Source organism: Microcaecilia unicolor, chromosome 2, assembly GCF_901765095.1.
Source record: "Microcaecilia unicolor chromosome 2, aMicUni1.1, whole genome shotgun sequence".
Lineage (NCBI taxonomy): Eukaryota > Metazoa > Chordata > Amphibia > Gymnophiona > Siphonopidae > Microcaecilia > Microcaecilia unicolor.
The window spans coordinates 558105337-558121277 of NC_044032.1; the positions used below are offsets into that span (position 1 = coordinate 558105337).

Genomic DNA, 15941 nt, shown 5'->3' on the forward strand with positions numbered 1-15941 from the left:
TCACCAAAATTGCTCATGCAGGGAGGAAACATAAATGTCTTTAGAAAAATTGAGAAGTCAAAAAATATCAGACCAGTATTTTCAGAGAACCAGACCTCAAAACACGTGCACACGCATACCCCACCCTCCACGCTCCTTACACAGCCATGTGCACGCACACATACACACGGTTCCCATAATACCTACCAACATACACTACCCAACACTACCCAGACGTTACTCTCAAACATACTCCATACTCATAACCCTCTATGCACATCCCTAACATATCACGTTTTACCACCACACACTCCCAGCACCCTGCACAAGTCACATGCATACCTGCCACCTGCATACCTACACAAACATATAAACTCCTCACTTTCACTCACATGCACACATACCCTGCCTGTACACCACACTTACATCCACATTCTCTCTTCCTCCCAAATATACCCCTTTCACAACTACAACTTTTAGAAATCTGTATTGGAAAATTTATTCTTAAAGGCATGCCTCTGCATGCTTTTTCTACTCGTTTAAAGTCACCAGCAGCCTATATCTGAAGTTCTTATTTTGTTATTTTGTCAGTACTCATTCCTCCTTTTTTTTTTTTTTACAGCTGCCTCTTTACAAAGCTCTATTTAACCATTCTATAACAGGCAGTGAGACTCTCCCAGCATAGAGCCTCCCCATTATATTTGTACTTCTTATGTTTTAGACTGAATTTGCATTCTGCAATGTTTTTGTTTCTGTCCCACCTTATTAACCTCCTTTTCTCCTACAACCCATCATATACCTTGTAATCCAAAATCACACCCTCTTCAATTCCCATCTGAAGAAAACAACCACACTCCCCTTTTATCCAGTTATCTACCATATGAAAGTTATGTGTTGTTCTGTTTATTTAAAAGTTATTTATGTGCTGTGTTTCATCCAACTTCAAAGCAGCTTGCAACATGCAAATCACAGTAATTAAACTGGAACTCGCTTATCACCCTTAACTTGATATCAACAAAGTTGCATTAGGCAGCAGAGTAGCTGTTCTCTTCTATGCTCCAGACTCCTTCCCTTCCCTCCTCTTCCCTGTAGTATGCCTAGAAGGGACAAGCTAGAGGAGAACACCTCTACAGCTCTGGAATCTGAAAAGAAGTAGTGGAACTGTGTTCCAAGCTCTTCCTTCATATTACATCAAATATGATTTTCAGGATTATTTTGTTTTGCTTTGTTACATTATTCAAAAAAAGAAAGAAAGAAAGAATAGAAAATTGTAGCTTTTCTATTTCTTAATTTTCCATCGACAAGCAGGGATTAAGTGGGGCACACAAGTGGGTGATGTCACCTGATGGCACTAGGCCAGAATTGCTCTCCCACAGCTCAGAACTGAGCATGGTCAGCCCTTCTTTTGCGTAGCTTTTTCCTCAGCTTCTCAGTTTTTCTTTCACTCTACCAAATGGATGTGTCACAGAGCTCTCACAATAAACTTTCTTTTGTTGTTTCTATTTACCTTTTCAGTATACTGTCGAAGGTCCTCGACATTCAGTCTCTTCGTACTACAACTTTGTCACAACATTATCTCTTTGACTGCCCTTTTTGTATGGGAACCTTCCACCCTGAAGATCTACACCTATTCTGTTTTGGCTATAGAAATCCCAGTTATGATCTTGAAAATTGCATGCCTTGCTCAGTAATGTCCATAGCGGGATAGAATAACAGGCAAGAACATCTGTCTTCTCCAGGACCACCTTTGTGACTTTGCCTGTAGTGGTAGTGTACCAGATTGCCAGAGTGATAATGGGATTGAGTCTCATCTTTCAGTCAGCTCAGAGAACTGCCTCAGGTGACTGCCCCTTCCTGTGTAGAGACCTAAGAGGTCTGGATGCAGATGAACATTGTACATAGGCTACTCCTGCTCTACTCACATTGAGGTCCTAAATTAAATTGAATTGAATCTTTCTAGTTGTGAGTCGCATTATTGCATCTGGACAGTCTTATTGCAACTTCTGCCTCTGAAGTCCTGTGTTGTACGGTTTTCTACTGAATGTGTATTTTCATCTTTGTGCATTTGGCTGTTGGACTTATGTGATGGCTTGTATATAAAGGTACTGATCCCCCTTAAGCGCACTCCCTCGCAGAGACAAAGATGCTGTAGGCCTGAGAAACTCAGCCAGAAGACTGTGGTTCTGCCACGGGAAATAAAAGCTCAGGACTAGGGAAAGACATAGAGGCCCAGAGCAGGAAAAACAGATCTCCAGAGTACTCCTACAAAACATGTTTGAAAGACCAGACCAGTAGCCATGGAGTAGGAAAAGATTTTTTACCTTGTAAACTCTGGACACAGTGATTCTTCTGTAGTCTGGTAAGAAGCAGACCTTTTTGTTTGTTTGCTACTGAAATCCAAAATGCTTTATGTACACTCCTGAGCTAACAGCCTGTTAGAGGAGCAGGTTTCTTTATGGTTTTCCTTTTGAATCACTTTTAAACCATGGTTGGTTGTGTTTTTGCAGCTTATTAGTACATAAGTATTGCCATACTGGGAAAGACCAAAGGTCCATCAAGCCCAGCATCCTGTTTCCAACAGTGGCCAATCCAGGTCACAAATACCTGGCAAGATCCCAAAAAAGTAGTAGACATTTTATACTGCTTATCCCAGAAATAGTGGATTTTCCCCTAGTCCATTTAATAATGGTCTATGGACTTTTTCTTTAGGAAGCCGTCTAAACCTTTTTTAAACTCCGCTAAGCTAACCGCCTTTACCACATTCTCTGGCAACAAATTCCAGAGTTTAATTACACGTTGAGTGAAGAAACATTTTCTCTGATTCGTTTTAAATTTACTACATTGTAGCTTCATTGCATGCCCCCTAGTCCTAGTATTTGTGGAAAGCATAAACAGACACGTCACATCTACCCGTTCAACTCCACTCATTATTTTATAGACCTTTCTCCATGGGTAAGTGCGGTCGGACCCCGCTATCCTTTTTAAAAAGCATAAGTCAGGAGGAACTAGTGACACGTCCTCCTATTCCGGTGCCATCTTGGATTCCCGGGGGATCTTAATTCTTATGTAGTAGCCTAAAACTGCCGTATAGCTCAGTATGCTAAGTGTACCTATATACAACTTCCTTCCCTACTTATCAAAAGAGTCCCTTGAGGCTACACAGATCGCTGAATTTGTTGATCCATGAACGGACTAAAAAGATGTGTTTTTAATTTTTGATAGGAAGTACAAATATTATAGGTATGGTAATAGGTCTGGGAAATTGTTAGCACACCTTGCTAAGTGTTGGGTGGGTTCCAGGTACATATCTAGTTTAGTAGATAACCAGGGTATTGTACATAATGCTCCCTCAACTACTATTACCAATATGTTTTATGCTCATTTTAAATAATTTTATGCTCCGCTATCACAAGCAGAGGGTCCAGATGTACGTGACTATCTTTTGAGGTCTCAGGGTTGCCCCAATTAGATGAGGCAGTGCGTGCTTGCTTGAACGCCTCCCTTACAGCAAAAGACCTACAGAAAGCTATAAAGTCCTCTAAGAATTCCATTGCCCTGGGGCCAGATGGTTATATGATAGAATTTCATAAATTGTTAAATCCTGCATAGTGTGGCCCTCTTTTGGCATACTACTCGGATGCAGTGGAGTTCGAGACCTTTCCTTCGACGGTTAATGAAGCGCTTATTACCCTCATTTCCCAAACCCGTTAAACATAGAAGTAACCCAGGCTTTCTTTGATCTGTGACACCCAGGTGGGATTTCTGAAGGTTCGACTGACATTATTAAATGTATGTAAGGTGCTGCTTGCCATGGTGCATGCACTGGCCTCCTGGACTCTTAGCATGCTAGGAGTCTGGACGCTGAGAAGGCATTTGATCGAGTAGATTGGGGGTATTTATTTCATACCTTGAGGTATGTAGGCATAGAGGGCTAATTTTATCAAGCTATCCAGACGCTATATAATTCTCTCACAGTAGCTGTTCTGGTCACTGGGGTCCGAACTGACCCCTTCCCAATTTTGTGCTGCACATATCAGTCCTTTTTCTTCTCTACTCTTTTTGTTGTACCTGGAGTCCTTCCTTCACATTATTCTCCGGGAAGTGGATATCTTTGGCATCACAGTGGGTGATCATGAGGTACGGGTACTAGCCTTTGCGGATGATCTCCTCCAATCAATCCTGTTTCCCCTCTGCTCTTTTTGTTATACCTGGAGCCCTTCCTTCACATCATTCTCTGGGGGTGGATATCTGTGGCATCACAGTGGGTGATGATGAGGTACGGGTACTAGCCTTTGTGGATGATCTCCTCCTAACTTTAACACAGCTCCAAACCTCTCTGAAAGCCTGATTGGTGAATTTGCTTGTTACCTCATTGGCTATACATGTCAGATTCTTCCCTTGGTGCTTAGTATTTCCCAAGATAAGCACTTGGCTAAATTAATGCTTATCTGTGGAATGGGAAGCAAGTCTGTCTGGCTTTGGCAAGAACCTATCTGCCTTAACACGCTAAAAACTCCAGTAGTTTACCAAAAACCTTTCTTTTTATTGTTACAACACTATATCTTCATAAATCAGTTGACATTAGTCATCTGACTACGCTCACATCCATCAACATTCATTCACCACTGCCTACCCTTATCAATTTCAAAATATTGGTAAACAATATAAACGTACGCACATATAACATGGGTATAGTATATCACCTAATATAAATATCACAATTCACCAATATTAACTTGAAAGCAATAACTAATATCTTTGCAAGCGTTGCTGGGATCAAAGAAGCTATTCACTTCCACTGTACCTCCATTCGCACAGCCAGTGATTTAGCACTTGTTGTATATTGCTTGAACAGTTACAAAGTCTTCATAGTTTATGTATGTGAAAAAGTCCTTTGCACTTGAACCAGAAGCCATTGTACCAGCATGCTGTCGAATCTCCTCTATCACAGTTAGTATAAGGCCTGGGTAGAGGCTGCTGAAACTACCGTCACGGAAGTCATGCTCTATTATTCATACTCGAAAGCGGTTCCCCGAAGCTGGACCGCTTTTCGACACTTCCTCAGGAGGAACCAGCATTTCATTATTATATTCATATGCGACTGCCTGCCAGAAGGATACTCGCCCCAGCGGGGGTCAGGGATCGCATCGCATTTTCAATACAAAAATTTATATAAGCATTCTTCTACATTTTCAGTATCTAACAGCTTCAATTCCTATGCTGTGAGCATTATCTTAACCAGTATTAGTATGACTATTACCAAACCTGGCTTTTGTTATCAGGAACAACCTGATCAAATCACTAGCCAACATAAGGGGTAACTAGTCTTCCTAGATCATTAATTTCTGCTCAGTTTACTCAACAGATATCTTTTTTTCCACTATATTTTATGCTTCTGGTCATGCTGAAGATATTACCCTTCCCTGCCTCTAGGAATTTTTCCTTCCATTTACAAAGAAAGGAACTGTGGAGGATGACTGCCATTTAATCTCATCAGCTATTCCCAAGCCACCTTTATCATAGTGCTGACATCCTTCTTGGCAAAAAAAGTTCCACCACTTTATCCAGGTCATCACCATATGACCTTTTTCACTACATGGATAAAATCAAAGCTTTCACTCTTTAAAGAAAAAAAGGACAAAAGGTTACACCTTACAATACATCTCAGAGATCTTAGTAATTGTTCTCTCAAGGGAAGCGTTCAGAATAACCACTGTGCCTTCCATTCTGCTTTTTCTTCAGTGAATGGCACTGTGGCTGAATGCATAAACCTAGGGACATGGAATCTAATAGAGGGGCAGAGCTAAGATGGCAACGCTGGTCTGACCTTCAATTACTGCTAGTTTTCATTTGAAATTGTCTTATAGGGAAACACCAAGAAAAAACCTGGGCTAATCCCTCCAAGCCTGGCGCTTCAGTTCCTTCAACAGGACCAATTGATTTATTTGTGCGATGAACAGGACAGCCAGAACCAGGAGTGAAACGGCCACTTGAGAGCTACAGGATTCTGTCCAGGGCAAGACATCTTGCTGACACCGGAATTAAGGCGCCCACCTCCTCAGCTGCTTTTTGATAGATTTGTTGCTGCTTCAGGGGACAGTACCTCGACCAGAGTAGTTGATGTGCAGTTACTCGGAGGTGGAAAAATCAGAGCAGGTCTGTCTCTAAAAATGCCGCAAGAAGCAGCACAAGCTTGTGCCGGCACTTCAGAGCTGGGAGGTACTTCTGAGGCCATCACAGGAGGAATTGTGGTGGTTGTTGAGCCAGGTATGTCGTCTTTGCAGTCTAGAAATGATTTAACCTCTGGGACTAGTAACATAGTAGATGACAGCAGAAAAAGACCTGCACGGTCCATCCAGTCTGCCCAAGAAATGTGCCACTTTTTTGTGTATACCTTACCTTGATTTGTACCTGTCTTTTTCAGGGCACAGACCATACAAGTCTGCCCAGCACTATCCCTGCCTCCCACCATCGACTCTGGCACAGACCATACAAGTCTGCCCAGCACTATCCCTGCCTCCCACCATCGACTCTGGCACAGACCATACAAGTCTGCCCAGCACTATCCACGCCTCCCAACCACCAGCCCCGCCTCCCACTACCGGCTCTGTTATCCAATCTCGGCTAAGCTCCTGAGGATCCATTTCTTCTGAACAGGATTCCTTTATGTTTATCCCACGCATGTTTGAATTCCGTTACCGTTTTCATCTCCACCACCTCCCGCGGGAGGGCATTCCAAGCATCCACCACTCTCTCCGTGAAAAAATACTTCCTGACATTTTTCTTGAGTCTGCCCCCCTTCAATCTCATTTCACGTCCTCTCATTCTACCGCCTTCGTATCTCCGGAAAAGGTTCGTTTGCGGATTAATACCTTTCAAATATTTGAACGTCTGTATCATATCACCCCTGTTTCTCCTTTCCTCCAGGGTATACATGTTCAGGTCAGCAAGTCTCTCCTCATACGTCTTGTAACGCAAATCCTATACCATTCTTGTAGCTTTTCTTTGCACCGCTTCGATTCTTTTTACATCCTTAGCAAGATACGGCCTCCAAAACTGAACACAATACTCCAGATGGGGCCTCACCAACAACTTATACAGGGGCATCAACACTCCCTTTCTTCTGCTGGTCACACCTCTCTCTATACAGCCCAACAACCTTCTAGATGTAGCCACCGCCTTGTCACACTGTTTCGTCGCCTTCAAATCCTCAGATACTATCACCCCAAGATCCCTCTCCCCGTCCGTACCTATCAGACTCTAGCCGCCTAACACATACGTCTCCCGTGGATTTCTATTCCCTAAGTGCATTACTTTGCATTTCTTGGCATTGAATTTTAATTGCCAAACCTTAGACCATTCTTCTAGCTTCTTCAGATCCTTTTTCATGTTTTCCACTCCCTCCGGGGTGTCCACTCTGTTACAGATCTTAGTATCATCCGCAAATAGGCAAACTTTACCTTTTAACCCTTCGGCAAGGTCACTCACAAATATATTGAACAGAATCGGCCCCAGCACCGATCCTTGAGGCACTCCACTACTCACCTTTCCCTCCTCCGAGCGAACTCCATTCACCCTCTGGCGTCTATCCGACAACCAGTTCCTAATCCAGTTCACCATTTCGGGTCCTATCTGCAGCCCTTCCAGTTTATTTAAAAGCCTTCTGTGGGGAACCGTGTCAAAAGCTTTGCTGAAATCTAAGTAGATTACGTCCATAGCTCGTCCCTGATTCAATTCTCCTGTCACCCAATCAAAGAATTCAATGAGATTCGTATAGCACAATTTCCCTTTGGTAAAACCATGTTGTCTCGGATCTTGCAACTTACTGGCTTCCAGGAAATTCACTATCCTTTCCTTCAGCATTGCTTCCATTACTTTCCAATAACCGAAATGAGGCTTACCGGCCTGTAGTTTCCAGCTTCTTCCCTATCACCACTTTTGTGAAGAGGGACCACCTCCGCCGTTCTCCAGTCCCTCAGAACCTCTCCTGTCTCCAAGGATTTATTAAACAAATCTTTAAGAGGACCCGCCAGAACCTCTCTGAGCTCCCTCAATATCCTGGGGTGGATCCCGTCCGGTCCCATGGCTTTGTCCACCCTTAGCTTTACAAGTTGTTCATACACACTCTCTTCTGTAAATGATGCTGTATCCGCTCCATTTTCATTTGTACTTTTTCCAATCCATCGCGGTCCTGCTCCAGGATTTTCTTTTGTGAAAACAGAACAAAAGTATCTATTTAGCAAATTTGCTTTTTCTTCATTACTATCTACATAGCGGTTCGCAGTATCTTTTAGTCTCACAATTCCCTTTTTAGTCATTCTCCTTTCACTAATATACCTGAAGAAAGTTTTGTCACCCCCTCCTTACATTTCTAGCCATTTGTTCTTCCGCTTGCGCTTTCGCCAGACGTATCTCTCTCTTGGCTTCTTTCAGTTTCATCCGGTATTCCTCCCCATGTTCCTGTTCTTGAGTTTTTGTGTATTTCTGGAACGCCAACTCTTTAGCCTTTATTTTCTCAGCCACTTGTTTGGAGAACCATATCGGTTTCCTTTTTCTCTTGCTTTTATTTACTTTCCTTACATAAAGGTTCGTGGCCTTATTTATAGCTTCTTTCAGCCTGGACCACTGTCCTTCCACTTCTTGTACTTCCTCCCAGCCCATCATCTCCTTCCTCAGGTATTCCCCCATTTTAGTAAAGTCAGCACGCTTGAAATCCAGGACTTTGAGTTTTGAGTGGCCGCCCTCCACTACAGCCGACTAACAATGTCTTCTTCACCATTCTGCTCAGATTACATTGGAGTTCATCTGGGATACATGGATTGAACTTTGTAAGCTGCTTATACCCCATGCTAATACTTTGGCTCAAGAAATGAAGAGGGTTGAGAGCAAAGCTGACAAATGTACTCTGGATTTAACACACATTTCAACTAACATTGAGAAGTGGAACATGTGGAGAACAAGATTTGTGCAGTAAATTTAAGATTCCTGAACGTCCCTGAATTGCCTCATGTTTTAGCTAGATGTTTAAGAGCTGTACAGCTGAAGTTTTACAGGTTTCACCTGTGTTATTACCACCGGTAGACTCAGTATATTATTTGCCAACTGGAAAGAAAAAAGCCAACCGTTACAGATCGATGTACCTGTGGAGATAGACACTTTGGATGTTTCTGACATTCTAGAACATTTAGAATTAGTTATACCTGTGACAGTGTTGGTTATGTTTGCTTTGGTTTCAGACAAAGAGTGGTATTTGGAGTTAAAGTGGAAAATCTTTCTTTAATTTGGAAGTTGATATATTTTCTGATGTAAGAAAGGAAATGCAGAAAAGGAGGAAATAATTTTTTATTAAAGCTCGGTGTTCTGCATTTGGGCGCATTATTCTTTTTAAAGTTCTCATGTAAATACCAGTCAGTGTGTTTTATCTTCTTTGAACCTCCCCATCTGACAAGTTTTACATCTTCAAAGCAAATGTTTTTTTTGCTCTCCCTCCTCCTTCTGTAACTGGTCAAGATGAAAGCTAGCCATATTTGTTTAGCTTTTTCCATTTGTTCAGGCTAGATAGTATTTACCTTATGGTGATATTTCTTTTAGTAAATTGCTTAAACTCTGATCCCCTAATCTGGTGGAATTGAGTGAAAAAGTGAGAATAGTTTTTTTCTTTATGTATGGGTATGTGGTATTTTCTTGATCACTTTTTCTTTTCTGTACAAGTGTAATTCTTGGTTGCATATTGAAAATTGCTATAAATAAAAAGTTTTAAAAATAATCTAAGGGATCATTTACCATTTTGAGTATTTTCAAGATACCTTATACTGGCAGCTCATCATATTCACCAACAAAGCCATTTAGTACTCCTCTACTAGATGACTGTTTTTCCACTGTGCACTTGCAGCAATGGCCTTAACTCTCCTGGGGAAAACAATTGCTCTTTTTCAGGTCCTGCAGCTTTTCACAAATTTTCAGTTCACCCAACATCATTTCCTGTATAACAGGGGTTTTCAACCCAGTCTTTGGGACACACCTTATCTAGTCAGGTTTTCAGGATACCCATAGTCAATATGCATGTGATAGATTTTTTCAGAAGTACATAAGCATGGCCATACTGGGAGAGACCAAAGGTCCATCAAGCCCAGCATCCTGTTTCCAACAGTGGCCAATCTAGGTTACAAGTATCTGGCAAGATCCGAAAACAGTACAATACATTTTATGCTGATTATTCTAGAAATAAGAAGTGGATTTTCCCCAGGTCTTTAATAATGGTTTATGGACTTTTCTTTTAGGAAGCTATCCAAACATTTTTTTAAACCCCGCTAAGCTAACTGCTTTTACTATATTCTCTGGCAGAGAATTCCAGAGTTTAATTACACATTGAGTGAAAAAATATTTTTTCTCCGATTTGTTTTAAATTTACTACTTTGTAGCTTCATTGCGTGCACCCTAGTCCTAGTATTTTTGGAAAGAGTAAACAAGTGATTCACGTCTAACAGGTCCACTCCACTCCACTCATTATTTTATAGGCCTCTCTATCATACCTCCCCTCAGCTGTCTTTTCTCCAAGCTGAAGAGCTATAGCCTCTTTAGCCTTTCCTCATACGGAAGTCGTCCCATCCCCTTTATCATTTTCGCTGCCCTTCTCTGTACCTTTTCTAATTCTACTATATCTTTTTTTGAGATGCGGTGACCAGAATTGAACACAATATTAGAGGTGTGGTCGCACCATGGATCAATACAAAGACATAACATCCTCATTTTTGTTTTACATTTCTTTCCTAATAATACCTAACATTCTATTTGCTTTCTTAGCCATCACCGCAAACTGAGCAGAAGGTTTCAACGTATCATCAATGATGACACCCTAGATCCCTTTCCTGGTTGGTGACTCCTAATATGGAACCTTGCATTACATAGCTATAGTTCAGGTTCCTCTTTTCCACATGCATCACTTTGCACTTGCACACATTAAACATCATCTGCCATTTGGATGCCAGTCTCGTAAGGTCCACTTGTAATTTTTCACAATCCTCTTGCGATTTAACAACTTTGAATAACTTTGTATTGTCAGCAAATTTAATTACTTCACTACTTACTCCCTTCTCTAGATCATTTATAAATATGTTAAAAAGCTGCGGTCCCAGCACAGACCCCTAGGGAACCCCACTATCTACCCTTCTGCATTACTACTGACCATTTAACCGTACTCAACAATAGAACACTACCTCCTGTCCTATGACTCTTTAATTTCCTCTGGAGTCTTTCATGAGGTACTTTGTCAAACGCCTTCTGAAAATCCAGATACACAATATCAACTGGCTCACCTTTATCCATATGTTTGTTCAACACTTCAAAGAAATGTAATAGATTGGTGAGGCAAGATTTCCCTTCATTAAATCCATGTTAGCTTTGTCTCATTAATCCATGCTTTTGAATATGCCCTGCCTCCATTGTATGCAAATCTATCTCATGCATATTCATTGTGAATATCCTGAAAACCTGACTGGCTAGGTGTGTCCCAAGGATTGGGTTGAGAACCCTTGCTTTTATAGGAATAGACTTGAGCACTTTGAGTCCAAAATCTTTCTCCTAGAAGCTTCCATTCTCTTGAGCTCAATATCACAGCCACAGCCCCCGTAGAAATTCTGCACCACAGTTCAGTAGTTGTTCATATTGTTCACTTAATGGTTTCAGAATGAGACATGCTCCTTAGTACCTCGAATTCCTCTGGAATCAACACTCCTGCTCTGCTGGGATGTCTGTGTGTCCAGTCTGCTAAGCATGCTGCCCCCACCCCCCATACATCCCAATGGCTTGTTTTGGTGCATTTTTCCCTTGGATGTGTGTTTTTCCAAAAATGGTCCTAAAAGATAAGACGCACTGAGCACAAAAACGTCTATCAAATGGCCATTTTTGAAACAAAAAATTGGACATTGTTCTGATTTGAAAATGGCCATGTTCGTTACTGGATTTTTGGATGTTTTTTGCAAAGCGTCCAAAATTGGATTTAGACATCATATTAAAAATGCCCCTCTAAGCGTTTCAGTTTTACTGCTCTGTCCTAAAGCTTCTACACTGCTTCATGATTAGGAGGTGGGGGGAGAGAGGAAGAGTGAATTTCTTTAAGATGTCTGTTGCTGGCTTTTGAACCTGTAGAATTGAGCTGCCTAATAAATATCTTTTGAATTAAAAGCCTCAGCAGCAGTAAAATCTGTAAAGGAGCCAGCAAAATCCACCGTGGTTTCCTGAACTGGGAAATCTGCTTTAGATTTTTGTAGATTGATTTCATATTTCACCAAAGCTACTAGGAAGAACCTGATGGCATTTCCTGTCTTGTTAAATAGTACTGAAAATGAAAAAGCACAGTTGAGAGCATTTTTCAATGAACAATTCCCTTATCTCTTTGTGTCTTTTATCTACTATCTTACATACTCAGTCCTTCTCGCATTGATATAAATTGATTTCAGAATTAGGAAATTTTTAATAAACTTGTGACTAATATATGTTTAGGTTTCTGTACAGTGGCATAGTAAATGACTGCAGATAAAGACCTGCATGTTCCATCCAGTCTGCCCAACAATGGCAAAAGAGCTGCACTCGCCACTCTGTACAGGTTACACTCTTCATGATTAAAACCCGGCATTACAAATAGGGCAGTTGGCAATGCACCACCGTGCCAATCACAACTTACTTCTTGACACACTGTCCTCTTTTGGGTTCCAGGGCTCTGTCCTCTCCTGGTTCTCCTCTTATCTCTCCCATCGTACCTTCAGAGTACACTCTCATGGTTCATCCTCCACCCCTATCCCGCTCTCTGTTGGAGTTCCTTAGGGATCTGTCCTTGGACCCCTTTTTTTTCAATCTTCACCTCTTCCCTGGGCTCCATGATCTCATCTCATGGTTTCCACTATCATCTTTATGCTGAAGACACCCAGCTTTATCTCTCCACACCAGACATCGCTGCGGAAACCCAGGCCAAAGTATCGGCCTGCTTATCCGACATTGCTGCCTGGATGTCCAACCGCCACCTGAAACTGAACATGGCCAAGACCGAACTTATTGTCTTCCCACCCAAGCTCACTTCTCCTCTCCCTTCACTCTCTATCTCAGTTGATAACACCCTCATCGTCCCCATCTCATCTGCATGCAACCTTGGTGTCATCTTCGACTCCTCCCTCTCCTTCTCTGCGCATATCCAGCAGATAGCCAAGACCTGTCGCTTCTTCCTCTATAACATTAGCAAAATTTGCCCCTTCCTCTCTGAGCACACCACCCGAACTCTCATCCACTCTCTCATTATCTCTCGCCTTGACTACTGCAACCTACTCCTCACTGGCCTCCCACTTAGCCATCTATCCCCCTTCAGTCCATTCAGAACTCTGCTGCACGTCTTATCTTCCGCCTTGACCGATATACTCATATCACCCCTCTCCTCAAGTCACTTCACTGGCTTCCGATCAGATACCGCATATAGTTCAAGCTTCTCCTACTAACCTACAAATGCACTCGATCTGCTGCCCCTCCTTACCTCTCTACCCTTATCTCCCCTTACGTTCCTACCCGTAACCTCTGCTCTCAAGACAAATCCCTCCTTTCAGTACCCTTCTCCACCACCGCCAACTCCAGGCTCCGCCCTTTCTGCCTCACCTCACCCCATGCTTGGAACAAACTCCCTGAGCCCATACGCCAGGCCCCCTCCCTGCCCATCTTCAAATCATTGCTCAAAGCCCACCTCTTCAATGTCGCCTTTGGCACCTAACCACTACACCTCTACTCAGGAAATCTAGACTGCCCTAACTTGACATTTCGTCCTTTAGATTGTACGGTCCTTTGAGCAGGGACCGTTCTTTTTTGTTAATTTGTACAGTGCTGCGTAGCCCTAGTAGCGCTCTAGAAATGTTAAGTAGTAGTAGTAGATTTATTTACCACCTTTTTGAAGGAATTCACTCAAGACAGTGTACAGTAAAAATAAATCAAACATGAGCAATAGACAATTACAGCAGTAAAAATAATAACAATACAAAGTATTGCATAGTATACTACTTACAATGTCAGCACATCCGCCAGGCCCCCTCCCTGCCCATCTTCAAATCCTTGCTCAAAGCCCACCTCTTCAGTGTCACCTTCGGCACCTAACCACCATACCTTTATTCAGGAAATTTAGACTGCCTCAACTTGACATTTCGCCCATTAGATTGTAAGCTCCTTAGAGCCGGGACTGTCCTTTTTGTTAATCTGTACAGCTCTGCGTAGCACTCTAGAAATGTTAAGTAGTAGTAGTAGTAATAGAACATTTTTAACTAACAGTGTAGGATATAAGCAAAGATGGACCATATAGATAGGTAAGAGAAGTTAGAAAATAAGGTGACTAATTTAAAGAAAGTTGCATATAAGGTCAGAGAGATGGTTAAATATTATCTCAGCTAGGGTAGGAGTGGATAAACATATGCAATTACATATAATGCAACCTCAATTCATGTCCTCTGGTCTACTGCTTCCCTATTTCTGGAAAAGGTTTGTTTGTATATTAATACCTTTCAAATATTTAAACATCTCTATTATATCTCCCCTATCCCTCCTTTTGTCTAGTATATATATATATATATATATATATATTATATATATATATATATATATATATATATATATTAGTATATATATTATATAAATATATATATATAGATAGATAGATATACAGGTCATCAAGTCTCTTTTCATACTTCTTTTGACACTAATCCCATGCCATTTTTGTTGCCTTCTTCTGAACCATCTTTTTATATCCTTAGTGATATACAGCTTCCAAAACCAAACATACTACTCCAAGTGGGGCCTCACCAACTACAAAATGCAAACTTTTCCCTCTAACTCTTCAGCATTGTTGCTCACAAATATATTAAATAGAATCAGTCTCTGTACCAATCCCTGAACACTCCACTACGCACTTTCCTTTCCTCCAAGTGGAATCCATTTACCACTACCCTCTCATCTGTCAACCAGTTTCCAGTCCATTTCACCATTTTGGATACTAATTTCAATCTGCATAACTTATTCATGACTGTCCTTTGAGGAACTGTATTAAAGGGTTTTGCTGAAATCCAAGTAGATTACATTCTGTGCATGTCCTTGATCCAATTGTCTTGTCATCCAGTCAAGAAAATCAATCATTCGTTTGGCATGATTTTCCTTTAGTAAACCGCATTATTTCAAATTTTGTAACCCGTTGGATTCTAGGAAGTTCAAAATCTTTCCTTCAGCAGTGTCTCCATTAGTTTACCAACCACCAAAGCGAGGCTTTCTGGACTTTTTCCCCATTTTTGTGATGAGGGACCACACACACACACATCTCCAGTCCCATAGAACCTCTCCCATCTCCAAGGATTATTAAATCTTTGAGGACCTGCCAGGATCCTCTTAATTTAGTAGGTCCTTGAAGATGGGAGAGGTTCCTTGGGATTAGAGATAAGCAGAATTGGGGAGTTTTTCTGACAGCACAGGTTCAGCATTGTTCCCACCGCCTTGTTTGGTGTAGGCACATCAGTATCTTTCCCTCCTTATCTTCTTATATCCTGTGCATTGGCTGCTTCCCTCTTTACTGTTTTCTCCTTTCTCATAGTCTGTCCTTTTCTTACCATTCTTTTTTTTTTTTTTCCCTTAAGGTGGGCCACTGCCTCCTACTTTTATGGATGGTCTACAGCCTCCTGCTGTGGGGCAGACCACCTTGCCCTTGTTTGTCCCCACCTGGCAGCATTGAAGGCTTGCTATTTTCTTCACTATAAGAATAGCATTCTAATCTGTGCCCTAGAATTTTTTTTAAGTTGCTCACATATTCATAGATGACAACTCTGACACGGTTGTCTACTGACCATATAAACATGGGTAAAATAGACGGCATAATGTTTGGGGGGGGGGGGGTCATAACTTCATTAAACATATATTCTTTTTATTAATTATGCAATAAATGTCTTTTTACA

At 41.5% G+C, this 15941-nt stretch overlaps 1 protein-coding gene across 2 annotated transcripts in view; it reads left to right on the forward strand.

Moving 5' to 3' along the window:
* Positions 1–15941, forward strand: part of EXOC1 (exocyst complex component 1) — a 163332-nt gene that overhangs the window by 115188 nt on the left and 32203 nt on the right. The window lies entirely within an intron of this gene.